We start from the raw sequence: 20335 nt of genomic DNA, 5'->3' as shown, positions 1-20335 counted from the left end.
TGCATTGAAACAGTCAAACGGTGCTCCTTCACTTCCAAGCTCTGCGGTGCGCCCAAACAGTGGTTTACCTCCACATATGGGGTATCGGCGTACTCAGGAAAAATTGCACAACAAAATTTGTGGTTAAATTTCTGTTTTTACACTTGTGAAAATTAAAAAAAATGGTTCTGAAGTAAAATGTTTGCAAAAAAAAGTTAAATGTTCATTTTTTTCTTCCACATTGTTTCAGTTCCTGTGAAGTACGTAAAGGGTTAATAAACTTCTTGAATGTGGTTTTGAGCAGCTTGAGGGGTGCAGTTTTTAGAATGGTGTCACACTTGGGTATTTTCTATCATATAGACCCCTCAAAATGACTTCAAAGGTGATGTGGTCCCTAAAAAAAACATGGTGTTGTAAAAATGAGAAATTGCTGGTCAACTTTTAACCCTTATAACTCCCTAACAAAAAAAAATTGTTTCCAAAATTGTGCTGATGTAAAGTAGACATGTGAGAAATGTTATTTATTAACTATTTTTTGTGACATATCTCTCTGATTTAAGGGCATAAAAATAAAAAGTTTGAAAATTGCAAAATTTTAAAAATTTGCCATATTTCCATTTTTTTCATAAATAATCGCAAGTAATATCGAAGAAATGTTACCACTAACTTGAAGTACAACATGTCACGAAAAAACAATCTCAGAATCAGCGGGATCCGATAAAGCGTTCCAGAGTTATAACCTCTTAAAGTGACAGTGGTCAGAATTGTAAAAATTGGCTCGGTCATTCAGTAACAAATTGGCTCTGTCACTAAGGGGTTAAGGATTGACCCACACATTTCCAGATATTTTGGATGGTCCATGATCACTAAGTTACCACCTTTTATCTGATGCCTCAAAAATTAAATTTGTATCCTTTTCCAGTATTTTTTAAAGCCAGGGACTCCCCTGCTGTTAAATTGTTGTCTCTATCTTTTTCTAGGCGTAAATTCGAGATTTTGCACAAGTCTGCCTCAACCAGCATGATAAATATATCGACGCTGGTGACATCAGTATTTGGTGGCATTCTTGTACTCTTCCTTTTCAAACTAGTAAAGGGTCTTTGACCTCTGCCCCTATCATTTTCTTGCAACAGACCCACGAGTGCCTGATAGCCCTCAAGGTCCTCTTCCGTGAGTCCTTGTTCTTTACATTGCTCCCAGTCATGTTTTTGAAAAAATAATTTCCATTTTAATTTACGCCTAAATAGATTTACATCTTTCACCCAGTTGAAACAGTTAAAGGAATTTGTGGGAACAAAGTTGAGCCCCTTCTGCAGAATGGCATATTCCTCCCTTGAAAACGTCTGAGAAGTTAAATTTATTATTTGGCCCTGTGTTATTGAGGCCTGTTTCTCAGGTCGTAGCTGACCGATTGCCTCTTGTCTAAAAAAAAGACGATGGGGCTGGGGCAAAAAATATTTGTGAGGATGATGGTGATCCAAAAGTATTGCCCGATGACCCATTTGTGCCTCTCCCCCTTCCCCCTTTGTCTGTGTTGGTTTCTGGGGGCGCACCATCTGTTAGATACCCTGTCACGAAAATTGAATATACCCTTTTCAGACCGCTCAGTATCCGATGTTTCAATATCTGATGAGGATAGTTCTACAGTACTTTGGGTTTGGTAATCATATGCTCTATTGTCTTTAAACTCACCCAAATCCCTTGTTAACTATGAGTGTTTCCCCTCAGCCTGCTCTGGAATTTTTCTACAGATGTTTGTAAAAAATTCTCCCGTCTTGTAAGGTCTCGGTCAGATTTAAATTTTTGCACCTGTTCAATCGATTTTTAATTTTTTGCTGGACTATAGCATGGAACACACCTCCTTGCAACGTGAAGTCACATGACGTGCATCTACGAAGGGCAGGAGGTGTTTTTGCGTTCCAGGACTGGAACGCACAGCGCGGTCACAGGTATTTGTTCCATCTAGTGTCTTAAGTTTAAGAAAACGACATCATATAAAGATCCTAATTAGCCGCGGTGGTTGGGAATAAACTGTGGCAATGGATGTTTGGAATAAATGATCAATTATAAGAGACTTACATCAATATTACACCCGTTGCAGTATGGGAGAATGGGTGTGCTCTGAAGGGGGACAGGGATTGGATCCTTTTACTTCCTGGTGGGATATTTAAAGGGACTCAGTATGGGTCTATACAGGTCTGTCCTCTTATCAAGACACCTCACATTTATTGACTGGCTCTGCATCTTTTGCCTCCTGATGAATCGTATGGACGGGGAAACGCGTCGACGCTGGAAGCTAAGGGTACTGTCACACAATGCAATTTTCATCGCTGCGACGGCACGATCCGTGACGTCGCAGCGATCGTATGATTATCGCTCCAGCGTCGTAGACTGCGGTCACACTTTGCAATCACGGCGCTGGAGCGATGCCGAAGTCCCCGGGTAACCAGGGTAAACATCGGGTTACTAAGCGCAGGGCCGCGCTTAGTAACCCGATGTTTACCCTGGTTACCAGCGTAAACGTAAAAAAAAACAAACCGTACATACTTACATTCCGGTGTCTGTCCTCCGGCGTTCTGCTTCTCTCCACTGTGTAAGCACCATAGCCGGAAAGCACAGCGGTGACGTCACCGCTGTGCTCGCTTTCCGGCAGGCGCTCACAGTGCAGAGAAGCTGAGACGCCGGAGGACAGACACCGGAATGTGAGTATGTACGGTTTGGTTTTTTTACGTTTACGTTGGTAACCAGGGTAAACATCGGGTTACTAAGCGCGGCCCTGCGCTTAGTTACCCGATGTTTACCCTGGTTACAAGCGAACACATCGCTGGATCGCTGTCACACACAACGATCCAGCAATGACAGCGGGTGATCAAGCGACGAAAGAAAGTTCCAAACGATGTGCTACGACGTACGATTCTCAGCAGGGTCCCTGATCGCTGCTGCGTGTCAGACACTGCGATATCGTAACGATATCGCTAGAACGTCACGAATCGTACCGTCGTAGCGCTGAAAATTGCACTGTGTGACAGTACCCTAAGTTTGGGCTAAACCCCAACTGTGTTTATTTCTTTCTGTTTTTTTTACATAGCCACAAATTGTATAGTCATTTGCTTGTTTGCACTTATTGTGGCAAGTTGATTATGTATAAACTGCGTTGAAAGGCTAGTCATTATGGCCTCTTGTTTTTTTGGCGGGCAGGCTTTGATTAGCTGGAAAGGATCCGTGAGATCTATTTATGCTATATGGGTCCTATAAAAGCCAGCTGGTACGCATTATATTTATACAAGGGTGTCAATTGGCAGATAACCTATTTTGCTAAATAATAAGTACTATCCCTTCATCTTTTATTTGCTTGTTTTCCCACCTGTAGTACATCAGGGAATTATCAGGGTTAGCTTGGGATAGCCGCCATGGAGTGGGGGCGCCAAAAAAATCGTTTTTTAGGGCGCCAACCCCCGCTGTTAGGAAGGGTTAGCAGGCAAGTCTAGGGTTGTGGTAGGTTATGCTAGACCATATAACCATATATACATATTGTGTTATTTGCACTGGGAGGGTGTTTTTTAATATTTTTCATTAAAGATAGCTTTTAATAAGGGATTACATGATCTACACAGGTGGATATGCCGCTACTGTCGGCTGAAAATACCGATTCTGCTGCATAGCCTGCACGTAAGCAGCATTGCAGGCCTGCATGACACTAAGCTGGAGATCAGGATTAAGGTGTTCTGACATATGCCCTTCTCTGTTTGATTAAATAAATGATGTGCTTGCCTCTGGAGGTCGGCTTTCACTTGTTCAAGGCTTCTGGTGACATCCTGGATACGTGTATTCATATGGTTTATGGCAATATCCAGTCTGTCACCCATCGCCTTGAGTGCATCATGAAAGATCGAGCTCAAGTGCAAAAACTCGGGCATGAGTGACCTGTCCCGAGGCCCGCTGCCGGGAAGAGCCCCCAAAAAAAAGAGGCAGAAGACTGGGAAAGTGGAACACCTGATGGACCAGCCTCCCGGTCTCCAGTCTGTGCGGCAGGCCCACTTTCTGCTGGATGGCTGGGACGGGTCCGTGGCTGTCTGATGAAGGACCGCTCCAGAACCAGGGTCAAGAGTCCTGCTCTTGGTAATACCAAACCTTTACAAAAGTTAAGCTCCAACTCCTGTGCAATAGAAACATACAGATTTAGGCAATACAACACAACCCAATACACCACAAAAAAATACTTACCTTCTCTGGGCAAGGACCAGTCTCAACAATGCAAGGATTCGGTGATATTTGTATTTGCGGATCCTTGCTCCGGAACCACTAGGAACCCGGCTCTCTTGACGCAGGTCCTTGTTGAAGCGATCCTTCATCGAACGCCAACGTGTTTTGACTTTGAGCACTGTTGAAAAATATAAATAATGGTTAGACAAAGTACTTTTGGCCGTGCTCCCACAAATGTGTGTGATGAGAGAAACTCCTGAGTTTCTCTCATCACACACAGTTGTGTGATCACGGCCAAGGTCACTGCTGCAGCACACCGCATTGCAATACTTACAAAATGCATTTCGGACCCGAGTCGGGGCGTTGTCCCAGCCATCCCACATCGCTTTGGCCACCTCATTCCATAGCCGCCGGATCGTCACGTTGTCAGAGTGCTGCGGAACCCAGGTGTCCACAACGGGACTCGCTCATGGACCAGGGAGATAAGGAGGTCATTTTCAATCAGGTCCTCATCCCGTTCTGGAACCTAAAAAAATAAATAAAGACATTAATGTTGGAGACATTAACATAAGGAAAAGAAAGAAAACAGACAGAAAACTAGCATGAATATTGAAAGTCAAGAAAAAAAAGGAGTCAAGAAGAAAAAGGTAAAGAAAGAGGAAAGTAAAGAAATGAACATTCAAGAATAGTAAAGTGAGGATACAAAAAACAGCCACGTATACGTACATGCTGCCACCTTGCCACCCGACCGTGACCCCGCTGCTCCTGCTCAGCCTCTGCCGCAGTGGAAGAAGTGCTCCAAAAAAAAAGGGAAAAACAATTGTCATATGTGTAGATGTGACAGTGAATACTTATCAATCTGAGGAGGTGAGTAGTCACTTCCTTGACATGTTCGGCTTGTGCAGGCCCAGGCCATTGCTCCTCAGAAGGAGATGACATTCTGATGCATGCAGAAAGAAATGGCAGAAATTAGGACATATAGGGACAGAAAATAGAAAATAAAGACATTGGCTAGGATATACTCACATTGTTCAGAGTGTAGATTCCTTCCTGTGTCTGGTCTGCTGCGTCTGCTCTTGTTCCCAGTCTGCTGAGTAGTGACCTGCAAATATCCACTCCCTCCCTTTATCACCTTGTATGTGGTGGTGGCTAATCAGTGTCTAGACAGGTTTTCCTGTGGTGCAACGCATGCATTCACATACGCAAGCAAACGCATGTGCTTTCGATCGCATGCGTTCACATAGACAGTAATGCGGTTTTTTTGTCGCATTCCTTCCGCTAACAACCGCATACGTTTATAGGTGGCAAAATGACGCCTCTAAAATTAGTACATGTAGCATTTACCGCGCCAAACCGCAGATGACAAAATGACGCATGCGTCATCAAACGCAGAAATCGCAACCAATCGCAGACACATGCGTCCCTAATGTTAAAGATAGGAATATACGACGCATGCGGATAATTGCGGGAGAAACGCTGCGTACACAACCGCAAATGTGAAACCAGCCTAACTCAAGCGAGGACTGGAGTAAGACTTGCAGTGAGGTGCACACCGCTACGCACCTCGCCTGATGCCAGATTTATGAAGTACGCCCCTTAACCCCTTCACGACCTCCGCCGTACTGGTACGTCTGAGGTCAGATCCCCTGCTTTTATGCGGGCTCTGGCACTGAACCCACCTCAAAGCAGCGATATGTCAGCTGTTTTGAACAGCTGACATGTGCGCGCAATAGCGGCGGGTGAAATCGCGATTCACCCGTCGCTATTAACTAGTTAAAGGCCGCTATCAAACACTGATGACGGCATTTAACTACCACTTTGCGCGCATCGCCAACCCCATCACATGATCGGAGGTCAGCGATGCGTTGGTATAACAACCAGAGGTCTCCTTGAGACCTCTATGGTGGTTGATGCCGGATTGCTAGGAGTGCCACCCTGAGCATCGCTTCTATGTAGCAGAGCCGATCAGGCTTTTCCAGCTTCTAGCCTCCCATGGAGGCTATTGAAGCTTGGCAAAAGTAAAAAAAAAATGTTTTAAATATGAAAAAAAATAAGTTTAAACCCTTTCTGACATCGGACGGGATAGTACGTCCGAGGTCAGAACCCCCGCTTTGATGCGGGCTCCGGCGGTGAGCCCGCATCAAAGCCGGGACATGTCAGCTGTTTTGAACAGCTGACATGTGCCCGCAATGGCGGCGGGTGAAATCGCAATTCACCCGCCGCTATTAACTAGTTAAATGCCGCTGTCAAACGCTGACAGCGGCATTTAACCTGCGCTTCCGGGCGTCCAGATATGAGCGCATCACTGACCCCCGGTCACATGATCGGGGGTCAGCGATGCTTCTGTATAGTAACCATAGAGGTCCTTGAGACCTCTATGGTTACTGATCCCGGCTAGCTGTGAGTGTCGCCCGGTGGTCGGCGCTCATAGCACACCTGCATTTCTGCTGCATAGCAGCGATCTAATGATCGCTGCTATGTAGCAGAGGCGATTGAGTTGTGCCAGCTTCTAGGCTTCGAGGCTATTGAAGCATGGCAAAAGTAAAAAAGAAAAAATGTGAAAAAAATAAAGAAAAATATAAAAGTTTAAATCACCCCCCCCCCCCCCCCTTTCGCCCCATTCAAAATAATTCAACTAAAAAAAAATTCAAACCTACACATATTTGGTATCGCCGCGTTCAGAATCGCCCTATCTCTCAATAAAAAAAAAAAAGCATTAACCTGATTGCGTTGCGAGAAAAAAATTTTAAATGCCAGAAATAAGTTTGTGTTTTTTTTGGTCGTCGCGACATTGCATTAAAATGCAATAACGGGTGATCAAAAGAACATATCTGCACTGAAATGGTATCATTAAAAACGCCAGCTCGGGTTGCAAAAAATAAGCCCTCAACCGACCCCAGATCATGAAAAATGGAGACGCTACGGGTATCGGAAAATGGCGCAATTTTGTTTTATTTTTTTTAAGCAAAGTTTGGAATTTTTTTTCACCACTTAGATTACACATAACCTAGACATGTTTGGTGTCTATGAACTCGTAATGACCTGGAGAATCAAAGTGGCAGGTTAATTTTAGCATTTAGTGAACCTAGCAAAAAGCCAAACAAAAAACAAGTGTGGGATTGCACTTTTTTGCAATTTCATCGCACTTGGAATTATTTTCCCGGATTCTAGTACACGACATGCTAAAACCAATGATGTCGTTCAAAAGTACAACTTGTCCCGCACAAAACAAGCCCTCACATGACCATATTGACGGAATAAAAAAAGTTATGGCTCTGGGATGGAGGGGAGCGAAAAACAAAAACGCAAAAACTAAAGGGCAAGGTCTTGAAGGGGTTAATGAATCGGGAGTGTTTTGCTCCAATTCCCCCATTCATCAAGATCAGCGAGAAAATTGCTGGTTTGCTGAATCGGAGCTAATAATAATAATCTTTTTATATAGTGCTAACATATTCCGCAGCGCTGTAGAGTTTGCACACATTATCATCGCTGTCCCCGATGGGGCTCACAATCTACATTCCCTATCAGTAAGTCTTTGGAATGTGGGAGTTCATGCAGCCCAGGAATTTACAGGAACTGGAGGCTTTTTGCCAAGTAGAGTGGGCAGCTTTACCATCTGAGAAAATAAAGACCCTCATTCACAACTACCACAAAAGACTTCAAGCTGTCATTGATGATAGAGGGGGTGTCACGTTAATGTATAAAATCGCAGAAGATTTTTCATTCTCCCTTGTTACCACACGCTACGGGCTCCGACACTCCTTCCTCTTTTCTCTAACCTTCGCTTGGCTAGGCACAATCTTTTTGTAACTTGAAACTCAGTGTGGGGCTCTGACCCCCCCCCCCCCCCCACTCCTCCTTTTCCGAGCTAGGAATGTTAATTAGGAAGGAATTCCTTTGTCCAAAAAGAAACATGTGCTTTCCTTTGTATATAAGGGATATAGTAAAAAGGGCATATCTCCGGCCCAATCAATGAGAGATATGACAGATACATATTCGGAACGGGCTTTGATAGAGCTTTGCTACGGCGCCTTTTGATAAACTCTAACCCCCCCCCCAGGAACCCGAGAAATTGATTTCTCCTGAACCGTGTGGAATAGCTAGCCCAAGCGTAGACCCATAAAGGTATGTTTCCACATTCAGGCAACACTGCGTTTTTGATGCTGCGTTGAGCCGCAGCGTCAAAAACGCAGCGTCCAGATGTTACAGCATAGTGAAGGGGATTTCATAAAATCCCGTCTCCACTATGCATTAAAAGACGCATGTGGCATACCTGTGAAAACGCACATGCGGCGCGTCTTTTAAGAACGCAGCATGTCCTTACGTTGCAGAAACAGCGCAAGAACAATGCAGGTGACCTGCCAGTGACCTCAGGTGCAGATTTGGTCAGGATTTTACCTGCATAAAATCCTGACCAAATCCTGATGCAATCCTGAATGTGGACACATACCCTTAGAAGGCTAATTTCAATAGAAGATGAGTGATGTGGGTGTCATTATTCCACTAGGCACGAAAGCACATTTAGGAGTAAGTTTTCATACCAAAATGTGCACCCGGGCAGCCAGGGAAGGGTGCAGGTAAACCAGCCCCTTTAGTGATGTCACAAGCCTGCAAATTTAAGGCACGGCTCTCAACCCAGCATTCATTCTTGACTGGGACCTCACTACAGAAAGATTCCCTGATGAATTGGGACATCTGGCTCTGCCCACCAGCATGGTTAGCCTGAAATGATCTAAGCAGAATGAGTTTTATCTTCTTTAATCCCTGTATTTTTATAATTGCTGTACATACTTTAATTTGTCTCATATTGTAAAATCTTTATATACCTTTTATAAACACTGCCTAATCTTTTATGGAGTAAAATATATAAACTGTACTAGTTCGTTTTCCTTGCTCTAAAACCCTAAGTCCTCTGAACTTACTTACGCTACTAATTTGGGTTGGCTCGAACACCTCTCTGTGAGAAATCTGAGCTGGTGGCAGCGAAGTGAGTTCTGGGCTAGGTGGGGACAGCTGGCAGCGACGGAACATGGTTTTATAAGCTATTGTCTGGCTGTGGCTTGAGCATTTATATTTCCCTCGCTGCAGCGTGCCTGTTAGCCAGTCCATAGTGAAGCGGCCCATCTGGCGACTAATTATTCTAGGTGTAGTTCCCTGACTGACCTAAGGGTAAGGGGGGCACCGGAGAACTGCAAGTTCTGAAGCGGAACTGAAAAGCGGGATATACGTAAATCCCTGCAGTTCGTGATATATTGTAGCAGCAGTGGGATAACTAAAATAAGCCCCTGCGGTAAAGTGATAGGTCAATAGCCTTGGTTGTGTTTTCATCACATTGTAGCAGTGGAGGGATAACTAAGATAAGCCCCCTGCACATGTTGCAGCCGTGTGCTGGCCAAAGGTCACCGACGATCCGGGACAGGGGTTAATACACGGTATTAAGAAATGGGGTGTGTGAACTTTTGATCAGGGTCTATGGGATGTTTTGGGTTGTCATTATGATTTAAAAAGAGAAAACAGTAGTTTGACAATAAATGGCTTCACCCAACCACAATAGAGTTTATTTAATTTTAGTATCCATGATTAAGGGCTGGTGTACAGTCAGAAATGCTCAGGAAATGTATAATATATTGCTGGATGTTATTGAAAATGTCATTCACTTTTTAACCGCACTGGGATAAATTTCTTATTTTATACCTGGATTTTTTTGTCTGGAGTTTTTCTTTTGGATCTGTATATCATGGAGTGTAGCAAGAGTGGCTTCTGTACTGAGAAAAAAACAGCTCACCCCTGTTATGACCAATCCAACCTGAACAAAACGGAAGCAAATGCCAATATGTAAAAAGATAAATGCTTTATTCAAAACAATTTTAAAAAGTTTTTTAACACATACGTTTAAAAATGAAGATACAAGTGCACAATATAACTGCCCTACTAGGTAGTACACCCTCACATATCTTGACTCTCCCACCAAGAGATTGCCATCCATATAGCTACATATCATCAGGGCAAAAGGAGCTCCTATAGATGCAAATCATGCCCCACTAGTTTCCCTTTACCTAAGGTAACTAATCCTGGTCTACTGCCCCAGTGAGGCCAATACTGTAGGGATATAAGGTTAATAAGCCTAAAAAAACTGTCAAAATAATTGCCGTAGCATATATATATAGAATAGGCTGTTTACCAAACCAGGTGGCACATATTTAAAGTGCATAGTGCTAATTAACAATCTCTCAGGCCTGAAAAAACTGTCAGAATATGCAATTGCCATAATATATACATAGAGTAAACTGTTTACCAAGACTGATGGCATATAGTAAAGTGCATAGTGCTAAATTAGCAATCTCTCACATATAATACAAATATAATATTAACAGGGCAGAGATGCCTCAATATATTAATAAGGTGGTAGACGTTGTTACGTCCCACATATAATGCAATTATAACAGCAGAGGAAAAAGTGCACCGTGCTAAATGGAATATAGCATATATCAGACAGTAAAAACATATGCCTATAATAAGGCAGTGTTACCGGCACCAGCAAATATGGGAGAACAGTCTAAATAAACATAAGTGTGAATGTAAGAGGGTATACAACCTAATTAGGCAGCGTGGGTCCCCGACGCGCGTTTCGCGTTCCGCTTCTTCCTGGGGGATTCGTAGTTATGAGTAGTATGTTATGAGTATGATTCTATTTTTTCAATTTTAGAGGCAGATGATTTCTGAATATCACATCCATCATCTGCTGGCAGAGATGTGGGCTCAATTATTGAGCTTGCATCAAGTTCCTAGTTGCCAACCGTCTGTAAATTTGTGGACAGTCCATAAAAACCTGATGCTTTTCTCTGCCGTCTATAGCCTCCGGCAGAAATAAACACTGTCCATTGAATTTCCTTCCCCACCCCTGAAGTTTGTACTGTGCATGCGCTAAAATGGCTGCCATGTGCAGTACAAACAGGACCTGTCCTGGAAGAAGACTAGGAGAGTCATGTGGGAGCCGGAAGGGTGGTGGCAGAAAATGGCGGAATTCTGCTGCAGACCTTCCTGCTGCTGCTCCCGGCTAGGTGAGCTGATGATCTGGGACTCGGTGCACTACAGGTAGGGGGCCCCGAATCCGATGCCAGCGCGCTGGTGTCCGCTGCTCCAGTCTGCTTAGCGTCATTCTATCTGAGACGTCTCCGTGCAGAGGTCACGTTGTTGTCACTACAGCGCTCTCTGTGCCGAGATGTCACAGGGAGTCAGAACTTAGAATATACTGAGGAGACCTGACCGGAGTAGTGGACTCTGGAGCACTGGTAGCGAGGAACACAACGGGAAGAAAAGAGTATTTGTGTTTTTTGTTTTTTTTAATAAATGGAGCAATATATGGGACCCATTATTCTGTATGGAGCAATATAAAGTACCTGGTCCATTATTCTTTATGGCACATTATATGGGGCCATTATTCTATATGGAGCATTATATGGGGCCCATAGGGATGGCAAATTCAGAATACCAAATTTCCCAGAGGGTAAATAAGCCCTAATTAAGGGATGCATTAAAACGTGGATTTTATTATACTTTGTTAAAAAATAGTGGTACATAAATTAAAAAAAAAAAAAAAAAACACCCAGCAGTGTGCCCCAACCCTATGAGGAAGCATGTTGCGCAAAACTTGTTGGGGAAACTATGTGTTAGTTTTAGATAGCAAAAGTGATGCCTGTGTATCCTAGGGATAGAGACTCTAACCCATAAACTGCAGTCATGGTGGATATAGTATTGCTCTGAATAGGGATTAGATTGATGAATGAATAAGATGGTGTGTGTATTCCTCCCTTTCCTTATCCTCCTGCCTATGTAAGTGCTGTTCTATGATAGTGGTATTCAGTTATCCCTGTTTTGTATTTGTCTTGTTTCTCTTACATTTCTGTACCAAGCCCCATGGGGTTTAACAAGATCATAGTAAGGTTGGAGACCCAGGCCTCTCTACCATCAAGAGAACCCCTGAGACAGGGATAGTTAGGGTCCCAGTCCCAGGGACAGTTTTAGGCACCTCTCTTATGTCTGTCACAGCGTGACACCTACATACAAATTGTCCTCCATACAGTGTAATACCTCCATATAGTCCTCAATATAGTATATAATGGCCCCACATAGTCCTCTATACAGTATAATGTCCGCACTTAGTCCATACCTTTATAATGGGCCCCACATACTCATCCATACAGTGTAATGACTCCACATAGTCCTCTATACAATGTATTGGGCCCCACAGTCCTCAGTACAATATATTGAGCCCCACACACTCCTCCACACAGAATAATGGCCCCACATCTTCCATACAGTACAATAGGCCCCACATAACCCTCCATACAGTATAATGGCTTCAAGAAATACTCCATATGGCATAATGTTTCCCACATTAAAAATACTCCGCTCTCCCCAGTGTTCCAGGCTCGACAGCGAGTACTCTGAAGCTCTTCACTGCACTGCACAGCTGGAGCGGAATAGAGATGTTATCACACCCACTGCACTGAGACATCAGACGCAGAAGGAGAATTATGGCTGAGATCCCTCATTCATTATTACCTTCAACTGTATCGGAATCCTGGATGCTGAACAGTTGGAGTGATGCCGGGGAGGGGGCAGGGATTGGTGCGAACATCATGGGCCAAATATAATCACCCTGCCGGACAGATTTGGCCCACAGGCCTGAGTTTAACATATATGGTTCAAACCATACTGAACTTCATGTAAATACTAAAAAATGGGTGGACAACTTTTCTCACATAACATTTATATCAGAAATGCATGCCATAAAAAGAAAAAATGCTTCCAACTTCACAAAAAATTTATCCCAAAAATACAACATCTCATGGCAAAACATTGTTTAAATAATGCAAAAATAAAACTGCTAGTGCATTTAACCCTTTAATACGTCTTTTTTACTGACCTGAGATATAAGAGACTAGCATCCCCATACAGGTAACAATCCAGCAGCTGTCGGCTGTCCACTATTGCTGAAAACTTGCTGTATCAGCGACTATCAGTGTGGCACCGTCCATATGTTTATAGGAAACCTGTCACCCCCAAAATCGCGGGTGAGGTAAGCCCACCGGCATCAGGGGCTTATCTACAGCATTCTGGAATGCTGTAGATAAGCCCCCGAGGTATCCTAAAAGATGAGAAAAAGACGTTAGATCATACTCACCCAGGGGCGGTCCCGTTAAAGTGGCCTAGGCCAGATTATACCCCGGGTATATTCTGGCCTAGCCCAAACTATACCCTGGGATATAAATTGGACTAGTCCAGTTTATACCCCTCTGGGCCAGATTATACCCCGGGTATATTCTGGCCTAGCCCAAACTATACCCCGGGGTACAAATTGGTCTCCAGGTCAGAATATACCCCAGCTACTGTAGATCAGATTTTTCAGGCTTTTGAGAACCATTGAGTGACATTCTTAATAACGGGGCCCCAGGCAGCACACAGGGGCCCCAGGAAGTGCACGGGGCCTCAGGCAGCCAACAGGGGCCTCAGGCAGCCAACAGCCAACAGGGGCCTCAGGCAGCCAACAGGGGCCTCAGGCAGCCAACAGGGGCCTCAGGCAGCCAACAGGGGCCTCAGGCAGCCAACAGGGGCCTCAGGCAGCCCACAGGGCTCCAGGCAGAGCACAGGGGTCCCAGGCAGTGCACAGGGACCCATGCAGCACACGGGGTCCCAGGCAGCACACAGTGGCCCCAGGCAGCACACGGGGCTCCAAGCAGAGCACAGGGGTCCCAGGCAACACAGGGGCCCAGACAGCGCACAGGGGCCCCAGGCAGCGCACAGGTCACCAGGCAGCACACAGGGGTCCCTGGCAGCACACGAGGCCCCAGGCAGCACACGGAGTGGCAGAGACAGTGCACAAGGGAGGGGAAAGTGAGTGTGCAAGGGGGGAAGAGACAGCGCGAAGGGCCCCTGTGCGCTGTCTCTGCCCCCTGTGCGCTGTCTGGGATCCCATGTGCGCTGTTTGGGACCCCCTGTGTGATGTCTGTGGCCACGTTCTTGAGTATACTAAAGATTAAAGCATATTAAAGATCAGATTTTTCACGTTTATGAGCAACATTGAGTGATATACTCAAGAATTACGTAATTTTTCAACATTTTATTGTTTAAAACTCTAAACACAGACTTTTTTTTTACTTCAACCTGAAAACCTTGACTGTTCATAAAAAAAAAAAAAACTGTTCAGGATATAATAAAAGTTATAACATTCTCAAACTTCAACTTATAAAGATACTTTTACATGGGGCGATTATTGGTTCCAGAGAGGCTTTTGGCTGATCGTACACATGACTGGTGACAGGACACTACAATATAAACGTTCAAAGGTAATCACTGATAACAACATTAAAATGATCATGATTGTTTTCAAGATAAAGTGCATGTTCTGTTGTTGACTGCAGATTGAAGCTTGCGGGATAGGTCAACCAATCCATGGTGTCACCAACTTTGGTGTGGATGACGATGTCACAACTCAACAGATTTGCTGTGGCCATGATTTCAGCATCAGTTGCCCAGACTCCATCACGAGAGATGCCAGAGGTGTTCACATATTCATTCACATCTTGATTACAGTAGCCCTGTGTTTTTTGGACAAGTCAGTTTTCATGTGGTGGATGACTTTAGCTCTGAGAAGGGAGTAGTTGTCCTCTGTTCCTGTCACGAAATAGCTGATGGCACAAAAATAGCAGTTCCCATCACCTTTGGTTTTATACTGTATGTACGCCGTGGTTGTCCAAGATCTCTTGTGCCTCGAAAGTACACAACCCTATTAAACGTAAGGTCAAGAGTGGTGGTAAGATACTTCCTTCCTGAACTTGGTAGTGGGTTGAAAGTCTTGGTTTGCTGGTGTTTCTGTGTGGCAGAGTCACTGGGACAGTCATCAGGGGACTGGGGTGGTAGAGAAGTCTCTTCATCCTGGTAAATCTTAAGGTTGCTGGCATGGTAGGTGTTGCTTAGTATCTTGCCAGTCTTATTGTTCTTAAGTTTTAAGGCCCCGTCACACACTTCGACGCTGCAGCGATACAGACAACGATGCCGATCGCTGCAGCGTCGCTGTTTGGTCGCTGGAGAGCTGTCACACAGACCGCTCTCCAGCGACCAATGATGCCGAGGTCCCCGGGTAACCAGGGTAAACATCGGGTTGCTAAGCGCAGGGCCGCGCTTAGTAACCCGATGTTTACCCTGGTTACCAGTGTAAAATGTAAAAAAAACAAACACTACATACTCACTTTCACTGATAAGATATCAGCATATCAACATGGTACACAGCTGCACCACCTGGCCGGTCCCCTTATCTTAGTAGCGCCTGCACACAAGTGCTAAATCTCGTGTATTATATAGGCTTCCAGTTACCGCCACACAAATAACACCTGGAGTGATTACCCAATTTCCGACGCTTCTATATTAATGGCCCTATAACCTGTATGTTCAAACCGCACTGGCGTCATTAAGAGGCGCGCCGTCGCCACAACAGAACAATAGTGCGCAGGCGCCGGATAATCCAAAGAAGCGCACGTGCCCATTAATATGCGCCTTACTGCCACAATAGACTTAGAACGCTGTACGTTCAAGACGCACTGGCGTCATCAAAAAGGCGTATCCTCGCCATAAAGGGACAAAGCTGCGCGTCAAACATAGCGAGATCGCTACTGAGGTCGCTGTTGCGTCACAAAACTTGTGACTCAGCAGCGATCTCGCTAGCGATCTCGCTATGTGAGACGGGGCCTTTACTCGTCCCTTGGTTAAGGATTCCACAACTAAGTAAGGTCCAACCCAGCGTGGTGTCACCTTTGAACCCATGCGATGAATACGACATTGATTCTTGATATAAACAATGGTGCCAGCAGTCAATTCTTTGTTGCTCTTGTGTCGGCGATCAAAGGCACACTTTTAGTGTTCCTGAGCAGAATGGATATTGGTACTTACAGTTGAGAGGATCCTGTTATGGTTGTGAGTGTATTTAGCACATCAGGGTTGGCATCATCTGAAAGAGACATGACATCCACAGTGTCATTTGCTGATGGATTGAGGTCAATAGGAAACTTAGCCTTTCGTCCATACATGACCTCAAATGGAGTGCAATTGGTTGAGGCATGCACAGATGTGTGATAGGCCAACAAAACACCAGGGATGAACTGGTCCCAGTTGGTTCCTTGGTCATTGACAAGCTTGCAAAGAGATTCTTTGAGTGTTCGATTGTCACGTTCCCGTTGGCCATTTGTTTGTGGGTGGTAGGCAGATGAAATGCGGTGATCTGTTTGAAAATGATCCATCAGGTTGTCGATGATCGAGTTCACAAACTCTCTTCCCTGGTCGCTAATCAGTGTCCATACAGCCTAAGCGGCAAATAACGGTGTACAAAAATTTTGCTGACATGGCACTCTTGTCTGGAACAGCTGTTGCTTTAGTCCACTTCGAGAAATGATCAGTGACAGCAACTATATATTTGTTGCCGTTTGATGTTTCCTGAAGAGGACCGATCATATGAGTCCCAACTAAGCTCCATACTTTTCCAGGCACTGGTATACCGTTGAGTGGTGGAGCTTCTTTGCTGATTTTGGGACATGTGACCAAAACATTTGTGACAGGCTTTGACATGTTGGTAAACATCATTCTTCATTCCCTTCCAGTAATAACGGTCAGAAATTTGGGCAAATGTTTTATCTCTGCCAAAATGGCCACCAGAGGTTGTGTTGTCCTGACAGGCCCTTAGGATATTTGGCAGTCGGCTTTTAGTGAGAACCTCCTTCTTTCCATAGTAAATTATCCCTTTCTCTGCTCGATATGGCTTAGATGTTTGTCTAAACTGGGACTTGGCATTTGAACGTTTCTCTTGAGGTAGATCGTAGATCCACTGGGGGTACTTTTGTTCTGTTGCAGTGTAGAATCTCAAAAGCTGATCATATAGTTGGTCTTCCATTGTTGTCAAAATTAGAAAACTTATTTTTTTGTAGGTGTTCCAAGTTCACTTTATATACCTTATCAGGGTAGAATAGGAACTCACACTGGAGAACTTAAGGTGCATATCATACAGAGCAGGGAGAAACATACATAACAAGTTACAACACATAACATTAACTATGCACTGATGGAACTGCACCATCTACTGTCAGTTCAATGTAATGCCTCCAACACATGCTATAAGTCTAGTCCACCCGTTCCCTTGCACTAGATTTGCTGCTGATTTTCAACAGGGAAAAAATCAGCAGTCAATCTGCATCAAAATCTGCATCCCAACGATGTGGATTTTTTGTGCAGAAGCACAGCAGATTTCTCCGTGTCACGTGGAAGAGGGAAATCTGCTGCAGACTGCATGAAAATCTGACAAAAGCCGCATGAAATGGTATATGGTTTGTGTATGTGCATCTATATATACTGTAGCACTACAGCAGCAAAAACACACTAATATTCATCCCTAGAGTAGTATAGACCATGGGAATATTATACCTAGGCCAGATTATACTGCTCCATGCCAGAATATACCCCTGCTGCTGTAGATCAGATTTTTCACGCTTATGAGAACCATTGAGTGATGTACTCAAGAACGCGGCCCCAGACATCGCACAGGGGCCCCAGACATCGCACAGGGGCCCTAGACATCTTTGGCTAGTTTCACATTTGCACACGGCTGTGTACGCTCTGTGAATCCCTGCCCACTGCCGCGCCCACCAGTTAAGCTCCGCACAGGTACGCATGCGGCCTGCATACCCTATCTTTATCATTGGGTACTCAGGCCCTGCGGATGTTTGCGTCCGCATGCGTTGTTTTGACGATTCGGTGAACGCAAGAAAATCCAACTTGTTGCCTTCGCCGCGTGTTGCAGCACCGTCAAAAGAACGTGGGCGGAGCTTAACCGACGGGGCCCAGCAGTGGTCAAGGTTTCACTGAGAGCGTACGCATGTGCACGGCTGTACGCAAATGTAAAACTAGCCTTACAGGATTGAGTGATATACTCAAGAGCAGGGCCCCAGACATCGCACAGGGGGTCCCAGACAGCGTACAGTGGGTCCCAGATAGCGCAGGGGGTCCCAGACAGCGCACAGGAGACATGTGCTCTATTTCCCCCCCCCCCCCTTGCTCGCTATCTCTTACCCCCTTGCTCACTGTCTCTGCCCCCCTGTGCGCTATCTGGGACCCCCTGTGGGCTGCCTGGGACCCCCTGTGGGCTGCCTGGGACCCCCTGTGGGCTGCCTGGGACCCCCTGTGGGCTGCCTGGGGGCCCCTGTGGGCTGCCTGGGGGCCCCTGTGGGCTGCCTGGGGCCCTGTGCGCTGTATGGGGTTTTATGCTCTGCCTGGGCCCCATGTGCTGCCTGGGACCTCGTGTGCACCCTGAGGCCCTGTGGGCTGCCTGGGGCCCCTGTCGGCTTCCTGGGGTCCTGTGCGCTGCCTGGGGCCCCGTATGCTGTTTGGGGCCCCGTGCACTTCCTGTGGCCCCTGTGATCTGCCTGGGGCCCCTCTGTGCTGCCTGTTGCCCTTGTGCTCTTCCTGGGGCCCGTGTGCGCTGCCTGGGGACCTGTGCGCTGCCTGGGGACCTGTGTTCTGCCAGGGACCCCGTGTGCTGCCTGTGGGGTGCCTGGAGTCCTGTGGGGAGCTTGGGGTCGTGTGCGCTGCCTGGGGTCGTGTGCGCTGCCTGAGGCCCCTGTGCGCTGCCTGAGGCCCCTGTGCGCTGCCAGGGGCCCTGTGTGCTGCCTGAGGGGTGCCTGAGGCCCCTGTGCGCTGCCTGAGGCCCCTGTGCGCTGCCTGGTAGCCCTATGCGCTTCCTGGGGCCCCTGTGCGCTGCCTGGGGCCATGTGCCGCCTGGGGCTCCGTTATTGATTATATCACTCAATAGTTCTCAAAAGGCTGAAAAATCTGATCTACAGCAGCTGGGGTATATTCTGACCTGGAGGGGTATAATCTGGACTAGTCCAATTTATACCCCGAGGTATAGTTTGGGCTAGGCCAGAATATCCTCGGGGTATAATCTGGCCTAGGCCACTTTAACCCCGGGTATATTCTGGGTGGTGGGGTTAATCTAGCCTGTTACACCAGGAAAGGTCAGAGAGGCCGGCGCCTGCGCACTGCAGTACTTTGCTCTGCCCTCAACAGGACAGACAAAGTACGCCTGCGCTGGAGCCATAGCGTGAAGACCAGAAGAGGACGTCATCTGATGAAGATGGGAGTCCCTGGACCGGACCGCAACGCCCATCGTACAGGGACCGCCCCTGGGTGAGTATAATCTAACGTCTTTTTCTCATCTTTTAGGATACATCGGGGGCTTATTTACAGCATTCCAGAATGCTGTAGATAAGCCCCTGATGCCAGTGGGCTTACCTCACCATCGATTTTGGGGGTGATAGATTCCCTTTATCCCCTTAGATGCTGCTGTCAGTAGTGACTACATCATATAAATGGTTATCAGATTGTTGGGGGCTTCCACTTTAATCTGATCGACACCCTGAGATCATGATTGTGTGATCTTGATGTTTGCCCTAGCAATTCATGGCCAAATAGTGGCCTTAGGGTACCGTCACACAGTGGCACTTTTGTCGCTACGACAGCACGATCCGTGACGTTCCATCGATATCCATACGATATCGCAGTGTCTGACACGCAGCAGCGATCAGGGACCCCGCTGAGAATTGTACGTCGTAGCAGATCGTTTGGAACTTTCTTTCGTCGCTGGATCTCCCGCTGTCATCGCTGGATCGGTGTGTGACACCGATCCAACGATGCGTTCGCTTGTAACCAGGGTAAACATCGGGTTACTAAGTGCAGGGCCGCGCAGTGACGTCACCGCTGTGCTCTGCTTTCACTTTACGGCTGGCAGTCAGTCAGTGCGGGAAGCAGACGGCAAGGGACCTGACGGACACCGGAATGTGAGTATGTACTGTTTGTTTTTTTTAACATTTACAATGGTAACCAGGGTAAACATCGGGTTACTAAGCGCGGCCCTGCGCTTAGTAACCCGATGTTTACCCTGGTTACCCGGGGACCTCAGCATCGTTGGTCTCTGGAGAGCTGTCTGTGTGACAGCTCTCCAGCGACCACACAACGACTTACCAACGATCACGGCCAGGTCGTATCACTGGTCGTGATCGTTGGTAAATCGTTTTGTGTAACGGTACCCTTAGAGTCTCCCGGCTATAGC

At 46.1% G+C, this 20335-nt stretch overlaps 1 protein-coding gene across 2 annotated transcripts in view; it reads left to right on the top strand.

Annotated features, from left to right (window-relative positions):
• Window positions 1-20335, top strand: part of LOC143785882 (uncharacterized) — a 43977-nt gene that overhangs the window by 14743 nt on the left and 8899 nt on the right. The gene's annotated exons all lie outside the window — the stretch shown is intronic.

Source organism: Ranitomeya variabilis, chromosome 7 (genome assembly GCF_051348905.1).
Source record: "Ranitomeya variabilis isolate aRanVar5 chromosome 7, aRanVar5.hap1, whole genome shotgun sequence".
Taxonomy (NCBI): Eukaryota; Metazoa; Chordata; class Amphibia; order Anura; family Dendrobatidae; genus Ranitomeya; species Ranitomeya variabilis.
The sequence above is the reverse complement of the archived record's forward strand: the minus strand, read 5'-3'. Positions and strand labels throughout refer to the sequence as shown.